The 18263-nt window shown below is 49.9% G+C and overlaps 1 protein-coding gene across 3 annotated transcripts in view; it reads right to left on the reverse strand.

Annotated features, from left to right (window-relative positions):
• CHST12 (carbohydrate sulfotransferase 12) overlaps positions 1-18263 on the reverse strand; it is a 155284-nt gene that overhangs the window by 107640 nt on the left and 29381 nt on the right. The window lies entirely within an intron of this gene.

The raw sequence follows: 18263 nt of genomic DNA on the forward strand, positions 1-18263 counted from the left end.
CAGGCTCTGCAGCAAAGCCTCTGCCACGTTAAAAAAACATAGAAATTCCTTTAAAAAACAATAGTTACAGGGACGTTATATTTAGGAAATAGAATTTTAAAAACAGAGAAATTCACTAAATAAACAAAAGTTACAGGGACGCTATAGTTAGGTTCAGAATTTACAGACACAAAACCATAGAAATTCAGTAGTCATAGCTAAAGTTATATCAAGTATATATAACTCGTGCTCCAAGGTAACTATAACGCGTGCCCTAACAGGCACTGTTAATTATCAAACATAATACATCACTTATGAAATCAATGATAATATCACAGCAACATTTGCAATAAAATTATTGGTAAGAAAACTGTGCATGGTGGGGGCGAGAGTTATAGTTACCTTGGGGCGCCAGTTACCTTTCTGCAACTGCCCCACCTCTGCCCCTTGCCTCAAGCTTACATTCCGGAAGGTGGAGGTGAAAACATGCAAACCGCAGACCCACACCACATTCTTCAAATGCACATACTTATTCTGTGAAACTCACACATAATGCACGACACGAACCGGTCTCCACACATTCATGCTAGTAATATGAAACTTCACTGACAGGATACCTTCAGTTCCAAACCATCACTAAATCTTGGCGCCTTTTTAAATGTCTCCGAAGCAATGCAGAGCGGTGTCAAGCGTGCGTCGACGGGCGGCTGTTTGACAGAATGATATCTCTGGCCTCAGACAGCTCTAGTCTATCGCATGACGCTGCAGACCATGTGGAGATACAACCCTTGCTTGGTTGCTAAACACCGAGAGCGAGCGCTCGAGCCGTCACGAGACCGTGCACCCCTCCCCCCCCCCCCCCCCCCCCCCCCCAAGGGAGAGACAAAAGCACTTACATCATCTACCTAAACAAACACAGGATAACGAGGCGGGAGGGAGGTGTACTGAAAGGGAACACATCCGTTCAACCTGCGCAAAAGGTCAACAAGTTACTACGATGATGACACTACCATAATTGATTCACAAGATCAGCAAAGTGTTGAACTTTCGTGCCCTTCCTGAGGGAAAGGGGAGCAGTAAAACGTGTTCTTCATTTTCTGGCGAGCCCTCCCAAATGCATGTATATTTTGCAGTGTTTAAATAGCGCGAGCTCGACCCGACGGTATTGGGGCGAGTTACATTATTTAGAATACACACACGCACGTTCATTCTCGTTTTTTTTAGGCACGAGGAGTGATTGCGCAAAATCACATAACGTTGAATCGACGCCGAGACTAGAACCAGATTCCCTGATCGAAAGGAGGGAGCTCTGGTCCTAACACCACATCTTTTCCCCAAAGGAGCACGAACACAGCAGAGTGCATGCATACTTGCCGCCCCCGTTCCCTGATACACATTGATAAACAACAGTGCATTCAGTCTCTAGAGCGGGGCCCAAATGAAAGCCATGTGCCTGTTCTATTTGTCCTGCTCCCCGCAGCCCCTCCACCACAGATGCAGAATCGAGATTACACATAAAAACTGAAAATGCACTCGGTCTCGCACTTGTTTGAGTTAGAGCTATTGGTATTGTAAATGGTAATGTCTTTTACTTGTGTGTTATGGAGTGCATGTATGTGGTGTTGTTGGACAGGCCTCACAGACGGCTTGCTCCCTCCCCGCTCGACGGGGCCCGAACCCCGGCCCACCTGGCATATCCCCGCAACAAGCACCTGTACTCCGTCTCCCGACGGACCCTCTGCCCTCGGACCCCTACTCATCACGGGGTCCAGCCCCACCGGCTTTCCCGGCCGGGTCAAGCCGCCATCTTGGGCCCTGCACCACGCGGCCGCATGGCCTCCCCTCGACCCTAACCCCGGGCCTGGCCGGCCCCGACATCCCGGCACCACCATCCACCCAGGAGGTGAGCGGACCACTTGGCAGGTCAATGGGAGAACGAAGTGTCAAGGGCTCTCCCCCGCCAGGTGCCGATCGCCCCCAGCTCCCCCAGGCACTGGCTCCACCCCCTGCTGGGTGTCTGGACACCTTCATCCCGGACCCTCCGACCTCCAAGTGCGAGGGTCCGGACATCAAAGGGCACCAGCCCTATAACTGAGGCAGCTCCGGAGCAGGAAGGCAGTTGTATCCTGGAGTCGAGAGACACCGAGTGAACTCAACCCTGACGGTCTACTGGCGCTGCCGTAGCCCGCTCTTGTGAACCATCGTCCTGCCTGCTGGCGCTGCCGCGGCCTTCTGCAACCTTCACCTTCCTGGGACCTGCTGGCGCTGCCGCGGCCCGTTGTAACGACCATCCTCACCGGGACCTGCTGGCGCTGCCGCGGCCTTCTGCAACAGTCATCTTCCTGGGACCTGCTGGCGCTGCCGCGGCCCGTTGTAACGACCATCCTCACCGGGACCTGCTGGCGCTGCCGCGGACCGTATATCTTCCGGGGACCTGCTGGCGCTGCCGCGGCCCGTTGTATCGACCATCCACACCGGGACCTGCTGGCGCTGCCGCGGCCCATACCACCTAACCACCAAGCTCGAGGATTGTGAGCTCATCATCATCTCATCCGAACTACCTGATTGGTAAATAGACTGTCCCGCTACCCCCTTCCCTACCTTGCGAGACTCTAATCGAGGGGACCCCTGAGTCCAGACCTCCTTGTACCATTTAACCGTACCTTAAATAAGTGCTTATAAAGAACACTGAACCTTATCCGTGTGTGATATCTGTCTGTGGGGGGGAAGTTACTTGTCTGTACGATCGCTGGAGACGGCTCTCCCCGGAGACCTCTCCTCCTGACCCCGGCCGACCCTCCCGGTCCATCTACCTTTTCTAACATTGGTGGCCAGCGGCGCGATCCGAATCAACGCGTAATCGTACAGAGAGTAGCTCACCCCACGACAAAGCACGATGTCGACCAAAGATAGCAGCTCCACCGAGAAGTTCCAAATGGAGAAATTAGAAGAATACAACCACCGCGAACTGAGACAATTTTGCATAGAACTTGGCATTGCTACCACCGGCCTGAGTACCAAGGATGATCTAAAGCGCGCTCTTGAGTCATGGACAGAAACTGGGGTCACAGGACCCTCCGACCAAAACAGCGTCACACCAGACCAAACCAGCATCACACCAGAGGGGAACGCCACGGCTCCCGAGGAGCGGGGAACGGGCCTCTCACAGGAGGAGATACGAGAAAGAGACAGAGTCAGATTACACGAATTAGAGATGGCACGACTCAAGATGGATGGGGAACTTAAGTTAGCTGAACAGAAAATCAACCTCGAGCATATGCGGCTTCGAGAGGAACGAGAAGAAAAGCAGAGACAAAGAGAGCTGGAAGAGAAAAAAATAACGCTCGAGCACGAGCGCCGACTGGCGGAAATAGAACTGCGCAAACAGAATAAGGAACTGGGGGTGCCTGAGCGACCACACACCCTGGGGCCTATTGAGAAAAAAGTTCACATCCCCAAGGATGTGGTCCGCGAGTATGTCCGAGAAGACGACATACAACAGTGGTTTAAAGCCTATGAGATCGCAATGACCTCCCACCGGATCGACCGGAGTGATTGGGGAGCCGGACTTTGGGGGAGATTCATCAACGAGGGTCGCGATGCCCTGCTGCAGCTCCCCGATCACCAAATGTCGTCCTACGACCACATGAAGGCTGCCCTCCTCACCCGCTACGGCCTCACGCCCGAGATGTACCGCCAGAGGTTCAGAGATTGCACCCGGATCCCAGGTACAACTTGGGTGGAATACGTGAACTATTTCAGCCGGGCCTTCGAGGGTTGGATCAAGGGAAATCAGGTCACCACCTACGAACAACTCTTCAACCTTATGGTATGGGAGCACCTATCAAACAACTGTTTCGTCGAGCTCAGGCAGCACCTACTCGACAGTAAGCTGACTGACCCCCGGCAGCTCGCCGCCGAAGCTGACCGGTGGGAAAGCACCCGAGTGGGCCGGAAAGGGCCACACGACCAGAACAGAAGCAACCAAGGCCAGCACCGTCCTCGGGGAGGAGGAGGGGGCCAGGGGCGAGGGAGAGACGCCTTACCAGCAACACCCGTGGCCAGCACCCCACCTCCGGCCGGCCGGGGCAACCCCCCATTGCGGCCTGGGTACCGAGCCAACGTCACGTGCCACCGGTGCCAGCGACTAGGCCACTACGCCAACGATCCGAACTGCCCGCTAAACCAACCACCCAAGCCCCGCCAGGTAGCTGCCGCTGCCCTGGGGGAAGAGCAATCATCGGAGGGACCCGAGGAGTATGAGCCGGACCAGCAAGGGTGGGAACCGGCCGCCATGGTCCTGGCATGCTTAGGGGGAAGGGACATGGTTCCGCGGGCTCCCCTACCCGCCAACACCAGAAAATATGGTCAGTGGGTGACCATTAATGGACAGAGAGCCGAGGCCTTGCGTGACACCGGCGCCAGCGTGACGGCCGTCCGCTGTCACCTGGTGAAGCCCGAGCAGATCCTGCCGAACATTCTCTGCCCCGTCCGCTCGGCAGATAACTCTGAGAGCATGTGTAAGATGGCCTGCGTCCCGTTTGAATGGGGAGGGGTCTCCGGCCTACTGAAGGTGACGGTCCGGGACGATGCCCCCGTGGACTGCCTCCTGGGGAATGACCTCGAGAGTTCCCCGTGGGCCACCGTCGAGAGAAGAGAGCACTTGGGGATGCTGGGCCTCCCGGACTGGGCCTGCATAACCACCCGATCCATGGCCACCCGTGCCGCCCACCGATCAGAAGAAACCGAATGGCCAGCACCTCCGCCCCCGGTTGCCCCCGTAGAGGACAACGGCGAGTCCGACCTCCCGGACCCGACTACCGAGGAAGACGCGCAACACCAGGACCTTCCGGATCTGGCTCAGTGGCGGCAAGAAGGGGGGCCCACCCAAGAACAGTTCCGCCAGGAACAAAAGACCTGTCCCTCCCTCGAGGGACTCCGCCAACAAGCCAGCACCCAAACCGCCGGGGACACCACAGGAACCCACTGGGTCTACTGGGATAACGACCTGCTCTACAGAGAGCAAAGAATCGCCGAGCTGGGGGCCGGTCGAGTTCTGGTGGTACCGCTCCGCTTCCGAGACTTTCTGCTCAACCTAGCCCACGATGTCCCCCTGGCTGGACACCTGGGCCAGGACAAAACGTACAGACGCCTGGTGACCCACTTTTTTTGGCCGAAAATGAGGAATGACGTCCTGAACCACTGCCGATCGTGCCCCACATGCCAAGCCAGCGGGAAGAGTGGCCGGAAGCTGAAGGCCCCTCTACAACCCTTCCCGGTGGTCACCACCCCGTTCGAGAGGGTGGGGATAGACATTGTGGGACCTCTGGACCCCCGCACGGCACAAGGACACAGGTTCATCTTGGTACTAGTGGACCATGCCACCCGCTACCCCGAGGCGGTGCCTCTACGGACAGTGACCGCTCCAGTGGTTGGCCGGGCCCTGATGGGGATCTTCTCCCGGGTAGGCTTCCCCCGAGAAGTCGTCAGCGACCGAGGCACGAATTTCATATCAAAGTACATGAAGTCCCTCTGGCAACAATGCGGGGTCACCTACAGATTCACGACCCCCTATCACCCCCAAGGGAACGGACTAGTGGAGCGTTTTAACCGCACTCTCAAAGGGATGATTGGGGGATTGGAAGAACCTCTCCGTCGCCAGTGGGATGTACTGCTCCCGTGCCTCCTCTTCGCCTACCGGGAAGTGCCCCAGAAGTCCCTCGGTTTTAGCCCCTTTGAACTCCTATACGGACACCCTGTGCGAGGGCCCCTCAGCCTAGTCAAGGAAGGTTGGGAGATGGCCCCCCTAACGACCCCTCCAGACGTCTTCAAATACATCCTGGCCTTACGAAACCAGACCCGGCGCTTCAGGGAGATGGCCAAGGCGAACCTCGAGGCCAGCCAGGAGGACATGAAGAGGTGGTATGATCACAATGCCTCCTCCGTTGAATTCGAGCCTGGGCAGCAAGTATGGGTGATGTCCCCCACCGAACCATGTGCCCTGCAAGATAAGTGGACGGGGCCCTTCAAAGTGGTCGAGCGCAAAAGCCCCGTCACTTACCTCATCGACATGGGGTCCTCCCGGAACCCCCTTCGGGTCCTCCACACCAACCGGCTCAAGCCGCACTTTGTGCGCTCCGAACTAAGCCTCTTGATGGCTACAGACAGTGGCACAGAAGAAGACTCCGAGCCCCTCCCGGACCTCCTGAAGACTCAGGAGAAGGACGGCTCCGTGGACGGGGTCCGGCTCTCGGACGCCCTCACTTCAGAGCAACGCCAGGACTGCCGGAACCTCCTGCTGCAGTTCGCTGCCCTGTTCTCCCTCACCCCCGGGGTCACCCCCTGGTGTTTGCACGACGTAGACACCGGGGACAGTCCCCCTGTCCGGCACCGGGCCTACCGCGTACCAGATCGGGTACGGGCCTGCATACAGGAGGAAGTGGCCAAGATGCTCACGATCGGGGTCATCGAGCCCTCGGACAGTCCCTGGGCCAGTCCGGTCGTATTAGTTCCCAAGGCCGCTGCCCCCGGCTCCGCCCCTGAACTGAGATTCTGCGTCGACTACCGGGGCTTGAACGCTGTCACCCGGACCGACGCTCATCCCATCCCCCGAGCAGACGAGCTGATCGACCGGCTGGGGGCCGCCCGCTACCTTAGTGTCTTCGACCTAACGGCGGGCTACTGGCAGATCGGCCTCACCCCCAGGGCTCAGGAACGGTCAGCCTTCTCTACCCCCGATGGCCACTATCAATTTAAGGTCATGCCCTTTGGCATGAAGAATGCCCCCGCCACGTTCCAACGCCTTGTGAACCAGGTCTTGGCAGGGCTTGAAGAATTCAGCGCTGCCTACCTGGACGATATCGCTGTATACAGCCGCCACTGGTCCGACCACCTCCGTCACCTCCAAGAGGTCCTGCAAGCCCTCCAGCGGGCCGGCCTCACCCTTAAGGCCGGCAAGTGCCAGATTGGCCAAGGGTCTGTGACCTACCTGGGGCACCAAGTGGGGAGCGGGCTGGTGGCCCCACTACAACTTAAGATTGCTGCCATCCAGTCCTGGCAGCCCCCCGTCACCCAGACCGAGGTCCGAGCCTTCTTGGGGCTCACCGGCTACTACCGGCGGTTCGTGAAGGACTACGGCAGCATCGTGGGGCCCCTCACGGGTCTCACATCCAAGAACCAGCCGAAGCGGGTCAACTGGACTCCTGATTGTCAAGCGGCCTTCGAGGAGCTGAAGGCCGCCCTGTGCACCGCCCCGGTGCTCCAGGCCCCCGATTACAGTCGGGAATTTGTGGTGCAGACCGACGCCTCCGACCACGGCATCGGGGCCGTCCTCTCTCAGCTGAACCCCGAAGGTCATGACCAGCCGGTGGCCTTCATCAGCCGACGTCTCCTGGCCCGAGAACAGCGTTGGAGCACCATCGAGAGGGAGGCATTTGCAGTAGTGTGGGCCCTCAAAAAGCTCCGACCCTATCTCTTCGGTACCCACTTCCGGGTACAAACCGACCATCGACCCCTGCAATGGCTGATGCAGATGCGGGGGGAGAACCCAAAACTCTTGCGCTGGTCCATTTCCCTGCAGGGAATGGACTTCACCGTGGAGCACCGACCAGGCCAAGACCACGCCAACGCAGATGGCCTGTCCCGCTTTTTCCGCCTCGACGAAGAGAGTCCCCAAGGAGATGGGTGACTCTCCCCGCCTTCAGCTGGGGGGGACGCATGTTGGACAGGCCTCACAGACGGCTTGCTCCCTCCCCGCTCGACGGGGCCCGAACCCCGGCCCATCTGGCATATCCCCGCAACAAGCACCTGTACTCAGTCTCCCGACGGACCCTCTGCCCTCGGACCCCTACTCATCACGGGGTCCAGCCCCACCGGCTTTCCCGGCCGGGTCAAGCCGCCATCTTGGGCCCTGCACCACGCGGCCGCATGGCCTCCCCTCGACCCTAACCCCGGGCCTGGCCGGCCCCGACATCCCGGCACCACCATCCACCCAGGAGGTGAGCGGACCACTTGGCAGGTCAATGGGAGAACGAAGTGTCAAGGGCTCTCCCCCGCCAGGTGCCGATCGCCCCCAGCTCCCCCAGGCACTGGCTCCACCCCCTGCTGGGTGTCTGGACACCTTCATCCCGGACCCTCCGACCTCCAAGTGCGAGGGTCCGGACATCAAAGGGCACCAGCCCTATAACTGAGGCAGCTCCGGAGCAGGAAGGCAGTTGTATCCTGGAGTCGAGAGACACCGAGTGAACTCAACCCTGACGGTCTACTGGCGCTGCCGTAGCCCGCTCTTGTGAACCATCGTCCTGCCTGCTGGCGCTGCCGCGGCCTTCTGCAACCTTCACCTTCCTGGGACCTGCTGGCGCTGCCGCGGCCCGTTGTAACGACCATCCTCACCGGGACCTGCTGGCGCTGCCGCGGCCTTCTGCAACAGTCATCTTCCTGGGACCTGCTGGCGCTGCCGCGGCCCGTTGTAACGACCATCCTCACCGGGACCTGCTGGCGCTGCCGCGGACCGTATATCTTCCGGGGACCTGCTGGCGCTGCCGCGGCCCGTTGTATCGACCATCCACACCGGGACCTGCTGGCGCTGCCGCGGCCCATACCACCTAACCACCAAGCTCGAGGATTGTGAGCTCATCATCATCTCATCCGAACTACCTGATTGGTAAATAGACTGTCCCGCTACCCCCTTCCCTACCTTGCGAGACTCTAATCGAGGGGACCCCTGAGTCCAGACCTCCTTGTACCATTTAACCGTACCTTAAATAAGTGCTTATAAAGAACACTGAACCTTATCCGTGTGTGATATCTGTCTGTGGGGGGGAAGTTACTTGTCTGTACGATCGCTGGAGACGGCTCTCCCCGGAGACCTCTCCTCCTGACCCCGGCCGACCCTCCCGGTCCATCTACCTTTTCTAACAGGTGTGTAGTGGAATTATGTTGGTGGGATTGGATTAGTTAGTTGTGTAATTGTGTGGCGTGGATTTGTGTTGTGGAATTATGTGGCATGGTGTGATGTGGAATTATGTGGCTAGTAATTAGGTCGTATTGAGTGTTTTGGAATTATGTGGAGTGGGATTGTGTTTTATGGAGTGTGATTATGTGGAATGGCATTTTGTGTTGTGGAATGGTATGTAGTGGAGTTTAATTATGAGGCATGCTGTTGAATTGTGTGGCATAATGTGGAATAGTGTGGTGTGTAGTGGATGTATGCAGTGTGTTGATAATTGTATTGTTGAGTTGTATTATGTGGTTTGGTGTTGAATTATGTGATGTGGATTGGAAATGTGTGGAGTTGAATTATGTGGCATGGAAGTGTGTGGATAGGTTTGCGTTTAGGGGAGTGTATGTGGTGTGGATTGGATTGGAATTATGTGGGTTGGATTAAAATGGTTTGTTGTGTAATTGTGTGGAATGGATTGTGTGGAGTTGTGTAGTGAAATTATGTGGCATGGCATGCAGTGGTATTATGTGGATAGTGATTATGTAGCATCAAGTGTACAAGAATTATGTGGAGTAGGATTGTGTGTTATGGAGTAATTATGTGGCATCGAGGGTACTGGTATTATGTGTTGTGTGATTGTGCGTTAATGAGTGTAACATTCCATCCTGCTTGATCTTGGAGGGGTGAAGAGAGGATAAAAGACCAGACAGAGGCCAAAGAAAACAACCACAGCCCTCGAAACTGGCAAGGAAAGCAGGAAAACTATATATGCCAATGCCACAGTAAATATACCACAAGCTTACTGCTTGAGTTAAACACAAAAGTAAAAAAGAGTTCCAATAGTGCCCAAAACCGAGAACACATGCAGGGGCCTGACAGGCAGGTTTAGGGGCCACTGCCATCACAGACATATACATTACGGGAAGTCCTTGACACAGCAGTTTTCAGAGTGTTGTGCTTTCAGGTGACAGAGGATGGTGTTTTGTGGGGCCCTGAAGCCTGAAATTATGACAATTGGTAACTCCAACCGTTAGTGAGATTGCCAAAATATCCAGACGTGGTTTAATTAGAATATAGCGGTTACACGGTAGGTGGAGTGTGAAGGAAACTTATAAGTACTGTACACTGGAGTAGATCATCCTCATAATAGCCCCCTATGCTGTAAACGTGTTGAATGATTCACCCAGCTTGAATACTGTTGAATTGTGGTCTGCGTCACACGGTGAGTTCCAAGGAGGGTAAAAGGGAGTTGACTGCTTAACATTCTTAGGGACCCTTTCACCATTATGGCAGGGAGGCAAGACACAAAGTTAAAACGAAGATTCTGTGCTGCTAAATTCAACAAAACCTGGTGTATAAACTCTCTTGGTGATGGGTGAACTTTGGTAACAACATATCTTAATGTTTGGCTGATTTCTATTGAGGTGCCTTCCTCTCAGGATCTTGCTGGATTGCCAAGCACTCCCAACACCCATCCCCGTGCAAAGACGATACAGCCAGCTGAAAAGGGTTTTATAGCATAAGTAATTAGCTATGCAGCACATTATCCTGTGGTGCGACATGTACTGTTATTGGAAGCAAACTCAGGGAGCCATGCTGTTGCACGAGTCTGTCTGCACGATAAGGAACAATGTTGTGTGTTACAATAGATGAAGGTGCGCTACGTAAATATAGCAGTACATGCAAGGCAACCCCTTGAGTCAGCACATTACTAACCACCTACCAATAACTTGGCACACCATATTAACGAAGTACCAAGTCCATAAATGTAAAACTGCATTAAAATACTGCCCTTACTTACCCTCAGTAATAAGACCAGCATCTGGAATGAATCCCACTCATCCGAACATGAGAAGCGTGCTGAATACGGAATGTGCATTATATATAAAAGTAACAGAAATGAAAATGGGACACAAGTTCTTAAAGGCATGGTGGGGATGCCCCAAAGGTGTCGTCGTGATGAAGTGTGTGAAAAGGTTGTATTTATCACTACACAGGGAGAGTTTCACAACTCAATAGAGTTATAATGCAAATATTGCCAGCTGCATAAACGGTGCAAACTGTCCTTTAACACTAGTCCATACGCACAAATTAATGTGCAGACTAGCGAGAATGTAACAAAAAGACTAGAGGCACGCCCTGCAAAACTGAGGTACGGCTGTGATTGGTGATGGACATGGTGCAGGAGGGAAAACGACGTACCGCCATAGATCTTGTAGGCGGAAGGTGCTGTAACTGGCGAATGTGGTACACAAGGGAAAAATCCCTCTGTAATGGCGCCCAGACCAGAGAGGTCTCGAGCAGACTGTTGATCCCCCTCGGTGTGTACAGTGTTTTTGGTCCTGCCAGCGGTACACAAGCCTTCCGAGGCTAGGAAGGGCGGGGGTGGGCTGAAGCAAGGAGAGGCACCCGAGTGGCCATTACAAGTTTGCAAGCCACAAAAAACAATCATTTGCAATGCAATAGGACTCGCATTTACGCAAGACCTATTGCACTGCATCACGGACAACGGGAGGGGGGCATGGACAACGGAAGTGGGGGAGGGGGGAGAAGGGTGAGAGAAGGCACGGACAAAGTAGTGCTCACAGTCTAAATAACACATACCATACCGTGTAACACTCGAAGTAAAGAGGCCAGTAGCCATGGGAGGGTACAAATGACGACATGGCCATAATAAGGAAGGACTAACAAGTCTCGTAATCAATCCGAAGGCAGCATTTACGAAAAGACAATGACACGAGCCAATTAAAAACATGGGCGAGAGTGGGCGGAGATCCACTGCATACTCAATTACTGCATGCCTTGCAGAGCGAGCAGCGCATGCGCGCTGCCACTATAGGCTCGACCTTGAAATAGCAGTGTTTGCTGAAACTCTTTACATCTGAGCCTGTATGTGTGTGTGATATATATATACACACACACACACACACACACACAAAACAGTCAAACATTTTAGCAAAACAAATATATATAAACAAATCTGCACCCCTCCTAAAATTAACTTCTAGAGGCGCGACTGATTAAGTTAGATAAAAAAAAAGGGGGGGGGGGGGGGGGGGGGGGAGAGTGGTGTCTCTAAAAGTGACTTGGCCAGAAGGTGTAACTAGAAATTCTATCCAACGTTGTGGCCTATGTATTATATTATATGTACTATGTAATTGAGGGCGTAGATTAAAAAATGTAATCTGAAATTCTGTGCTTCACACAGTCAGCCACCTGACCAGTATTTGGGTGCTGCTCTTGGAATTTTCTGTTATTACCATACCCTGCTTAAACCAAGCCTTTTGACTTTAATAGCGGTTGTTAGCTGTATCAGATAAATAATGAACGAATGACAACAGGGATTTTGTTGTGAATAATAAGAAATGAACATTCTTTCATTCTGAAAATAAACGACCCTGAATTGAACTTTATTAAACGTCCGTCGAAGCTGTGGAGCAATTGTCTCAACACTGCAAAAATAAAGAAATTAACAAAAACATTCTCTGCAAACCACTTTCATCTGCAGTCTCTCACTCGGTTGGTTATACAATTTTGTGTGCCTCACATTTTTCTGAAATCCTCTGTAAAGACGAATACTCATAGTTCATTCGTTCTTACAATTACAATTGGCATATACACAACCATCACCCTCTGCAGAGAGGCCAACTATTAGATGTGCATGCAGTTTGCACAACTTTATTATGACATTCACAATTCACAATGCTTTCTGCATCAACTTCAGAACGCTCAATTGTGCGACGTCATAAAAACCCACCCACAACCTGAACTCACCTTAAAGCAACACAGTTCACTATACAAGAATCAAGTTGTTGTGAAATCTAACACTGTTTTTGCTGGTAAAGTTAGGAACATGAATGAAGAGCTTGATAAGAGACTTATTTGAAAGTCAGCTTTTAATTACTGTCTGGTCTAAGCCCTAACAGGACCCACCCCACTTAAAGCCCTGATAAATGATATTTTCTGAAAATTATAGCAAACATACTTCAATACATCTGTGTGGGGGACTAATTAGCATATTCACTAACCCAGAGAAGGGATTTCACACCATATTACAGCTATCACTTTGTTTTGTTTCAAATATTTTATTAGCACTTTAATACAACATACAATCAGTCAAGTATTACAGAGACCATGCGTGGTATGATGCAGGTGTATCATAAGACGTAAGTATTAGGAGGAGTAGATACACGAATGACGTGGAAGTCGGCAGACATTCTTAAGATAAAAAAACATACTGGTAATGGGGCTACATTTAGTGTAAACAATGAGATAAGAACCCCCTGGGGTAGGAGAGCAAGGAATGTGTCTTATGCATCTGGAATTTTTAAGAGACGGCTGCTGCAGGAGGGAATCGCAGTGCAAAGAATAATTTAACCAGGGAAAGGACTGGGCAGTACAAAGGAAAGAAAAGGGAGAACTGACCCGAGTTTCTGTGGTGAGAGGTGCAATTGCTTGACTTTCTCCAAATCACTGAACTTATCCAGTAAGTGCCAGACAGTAGACAAGATCTGGGGGTATATGAGACGGTTGCAATGTGAACCATGAGTTCCTCTCAAAACAGAGACCCAGGCCAACCATGTGTGAAAAGAAATATGGTTAAAGATTTCCACTCGGACAAGATGACCTTCACCGCGATCACCAGGAGGTGTCCAGCAGCGCCCGGTCAATGCTTAGAAGATTCAACTTAGTCTTCGGGAGTCCAAGGCCCTAAAGCCACCATAGAAAGATCTAACGAGACCGGAATGTTACAAATAGCTGAGAGATGGGTATGAATTTGGTCCCAATACTGAGAAAGGAGTAGACACTGAAAAATATTATGTTGGTATGAGCCAGTGTCCTTGATGCAATTTCAGGAAGAGTCAATCGCCCGTAAGTTTAGTTTATGTAAAAGAGCCGGGTTCCACTGTAATAAGTTCAAAGAAAATAATTTTGATTGGAGGAGAGAGGAAGTTATTTTATTGTTCAAGGCTAGCTTGCTAATATTCTGCCAGTTTTCTTATGAGATGTGTTCAAACACCTCTATTTCAAAGTGTTGAGCCCATTTTACATACAGTAACAGTTGAGGTAGAAGAGGATTGGAGAGTGTTTTGCACATTTTGGAGGCAGAGAGGCCTGCATGAAGTCAAACAAACAGGAAGGGTCGGATGTTCGGCCCATCTGAGTTTAGACCACTTTAATTTTATTTTTAGGAAACTATAAAAGTATAAGTTAGGCATACCATATAATTGTGCTAGAAGCAAAAAAGGCAGTGGGCTATAGTTATCATCAAATACATCTTTAATTTGTCTAATGCCATTGGAGGCCCATGTGTGGGGAATATAGACTGCAAAATCAGCCTTTATTTTAGGATTGTACATAATGATGCTAGCATACAGTTGTGCAAGGATACCGGCATGTGTTTATCAAAGAGATTTAGAGCAGTCACCATATCTGCAAATTTCATCGGAGACTGTGGTAATTTAAACTTTGGAATTGTGACTATGGCGGATAGGTTAAATGGAGCGCCAAGGGCATGTTCTATCTCCACTCATCTTGGGGAGTTGATGGTGAACCAGGGAGCTCCTTGCATCGCTAGGAAGGCTGACTGATAAAGGCCTCAATTATGGAGATTGCAGCCCCCAAAATCAAAGCTCTTTCTGAGGGCTTTAGATGAAATCCTCGCTCATTAACCTCTACATTTTTATGGAAAGATAATCTGTCAATATCCTGAAAAAAGAAGACAGCTTCACTGGCAACATAGAAGATACAAAATTCACAAAGACCATTATCATCAGCTTGAGTGTTTGAAGTCTACCTCACCATGTAATGAATTTAGGCAATCAGGAAGAAAGCAGGTGTTTAACTTAGTCTGGGATTTATTATACCGTAGTGTTTCAGCTAAGTCTTTGCAGAACCAAATTCCTAGATATTGGACACGTTTTGGGCTGCCACTTAAGACCAGAGTCTCCTAAATGTGAGGAGAAGCATAAAGGAGTCAGAGGGAAGTCTTCAGTCTTATCCTTATTTAAGGTGTATCTGGATATATGAGAAATCCTCTGAACATTGAGGGTGATGCTAAGATTTGCAATCTCAATATCTTTGGTAAAAATGAGACACCATCCCCGTATGCTGCAGTTTTATATGCTCTGGAGCCAAATTGGAGACACTTGCAATGAAGTGAGAAGTGCAAGTAACGGATTACTGGTGAGTAAAACTAACAAAGGAGAGAGAGGGCAACCCTGTCTGGTGCCTTGGTGTAGGCTAAAGGTGGCACTGTTGATTCGAATATTAGCTTTGGGGTTAGCATATAAGGCCATAACCAAGTTGATGAATGAATTGCCAAGGTTATGAGAATCAAGAACTGCATGGAGAAAAGGTCAGAACTCTTTGTTGAAAGCCTTTTCGGCGTCAAGAGCAATTGCGGCTGATGGCGGGGTAGAATGGTGGGCTTTTTCAATTATATGGCAAATTATGCGAATGTTATTGCTAGCGAGTCTTCCCTTAACAAACCCTGTTTGAGAGTTATGGATCAACTTGGGGATGGACGGCTCCAATCTTTTGGCAAGAATTTCAGCGTAGATTATTGCTTCCATGGTTAATAGTGATATGGGGCGAAAGGCATTCTGATCAGAGTGGTCCTTACACTCTTTGGGAACAACAACAAATGTGGCCTCCGAGGCCGTTCCTGACACCTTGTAACGGAGTACAAAATGATCCACGGTATTTAAGGTGATTGATGACCACGTGTCAATGTCTTATAAAAAAACTAATGGGGAAACCATTGGGTCTTGGAGCCTTCCAAGAACAAGCTGATTTGATTGCTTTGACAATCCCATCTATTGTAATAGGTTTATTTAGGCGCTCTCGATCTAAGGCTGAAACAGGAGACCTAGGGAGGGATTTAAAACATTTTAGACACCTTGTTTTATTCTGTGTATCCTGAGGGGTGTAAAGACTCTTACAGAACTCTCTAAACACATCCAATAACTCTTTGGTTTTAACGTTTTGGGAGCCATCCCAAACTTTGATGCGAGTGATTTGCTTGCTTATGACTTTGAATTTGAATTTCAGTGTATTGGCAAGAGATTTGCCCGCTCTATTATGGAAAAGAAGACGTTTTGACCTTTGGGCTTGAACAAAAAGTTAAGCTCTTTTGTTAACAATGGTGTTATATGACCAGCCTGCCACAGTCGAGTTTCTGACCCCCAGGGTGAGGACCAACGCTCTCAGGAGATCTGGAACAAAGGCTGCTCCAGCAGAGGGTGTTTACACCCCTTCGAGCAGGATGACCTATAAACTTGCATTCCAAGGCAGGGGGCTTTAAAGAGGACGCAGCCTTTGGTATGCAAATCTGGTTTCCCTCAGACGAATCTGAACCCTCAGGCCAGGGCTCATTTGGCGCCTGGACTGGCAGGAGAATTACTAGTCAGAAAGACGTGTTCACCTTCAGGCTAATTCCACCCCTAAGGTGGGCTACCTGAAGTGGATACAAAATTTCAAAGTCTTCCATCTTTGTGATGGCAGAATTAGCAACTCTGGGACAGGGTTATGCCCACTTCCCATAGGAAGTTGTCATATAGGGGGCGTAGTGACCCCAGGGGTAAGTAGCCCATTGGCTACCACCCTACACTCCTAACACCCCTAAATCTAGTAATGGGGGTAGCAGACTGGCCTCCCAGTTCAAACCTGCAGCCTCTTTCGGACCGGACTGATCTCCATTGACTAACATTTGGCACCCAACGCTGTATTACACCACTGTACCCGGCCACCCTAGTGGCGCTGGGGGTGACCTGCTGGTGCTGTCTTGGACCGTGTCCATTACTAACCTTAAGTCCTGAGGATTGGTATTGTAAGTCGTTGTAGAGAACTTGTATGCAGTATTTGTTTTACGTCCATAGGATAACATTGCCCTGTGTCGACTTTGAAACATAAAGCATTTCTATCTCAAAACTTACTTACCCTATCATATTGATTCTGGTGCCTAGATATATATATAAAGATACGTGTTATTTTTATAAATTGGTGTAGATCTCCTTTTTGAGTAGTGTGTACCATTTATTTATTTGCAAATGTCTAACACTCCTCTCTGATAAGCCTAAGGCTTCTCGACCACACTCATCCCTAAAAGAGCATATTAGGATTGCGGGAGCAAGCCCCTGTCCACTCATAAGGGAATACCTGGACTCTTACCACAGTATACCCCTTTTTGGTATACTAAATAAAGAGCCGCTTCCTCCAAAGTGGTGTTATAGTTATGTAAAAATGTATGTTAAAGCATAATATTTTAGACTACAAAAACACTGAAATTCACCAGTAATAGTTTACTGAGCCAACTAGAACCTGCATCCCCACCATGCTCTGCTTAATATCACGGATTGCATCACTCATGACATCTTTAATGACATCGCTGAGGACATCTTAAATGACATAATTGATGACAACACTGGTCATGGTGGGAGCACAAGTTCTATTTAGCTCAGTACACTGTAACTGGTGAATTTCAGTGTTTTAGGTTAAAATGTTATGTTTGAACTGACATTTTCACCTAACTCTAACCTCATTTAGCCCTTTGTGTTTTTTTCAGTTGGGATATGTGTACACAACATTTAAATGTATCATAAATGCGATCATCTACAGACCACACAGTCATATTGTCCATCTACTTGTCTGTCTGTAAATTACTATTTGCAGCTACTGTAACACAAAAAAGGAATACTCTTTCAGCTATCAGTCTACAACAGAAACCACATTTTTTAAAATCATTATAGTGAGCAAAAATAGCGCATAATTATGTACCCTGAAAAGAAATGTGATGGTTTTTGTAAAAGTGAATAGAGTGATAATGCTGGGTAAATTACAGGGGCTAGACATATAAAAATACCCGGGGTCTCACCTTGAATAGTAAGCGGAGGCTGCAATCTACTTATAGATCTAATTTTGCATTAAAAACTTGGATAGTCCGGCAACTTTTTTCCAGTCGGGTAGGTGAAATCTATGTGATCCGAGGAAGGTATAGGAGTCTGTCATACGAAGAATTTTGCTATTTGGCTTGAAAAGTCTTTCCTTTGTTTTTACTTTGTTTAAGCAAAAAGTCATACAAACAATAAATGAACAAAGCCATATTAAATACATTCCCACAGAACAGATAAAACATAGGATTAAATAGTTAATCAAATAATTATTCACTCAGAATACAGAATAAATAGGTCCAGGTCTTGTTACGATCCAAGCCAACACAATATAAGAAGCAACAGGAAGAAAGTTACAGTCTAGGTCAGACAGGTGGAGACCTCAATGAATCTATTCGCCCACTATGTATGGCAAGTTAGATTTTATCAGGGCGAGCTATTTTTAGGGTCTG

This window comes from Triturus cristatus, chromosome 10 (assembly GCF_964204655.1).
Source record: "Triturus cristatus chromosome 10, aTriCri1.1, whole genome shotgun sequence".
Classification (NCBI taxonomy): domain Eukaryota; kingdom Metazoa; phylum Chordata; class Amphibia; order Caudata; family Salamandridae; genus Triturus; species Triturus cristatus.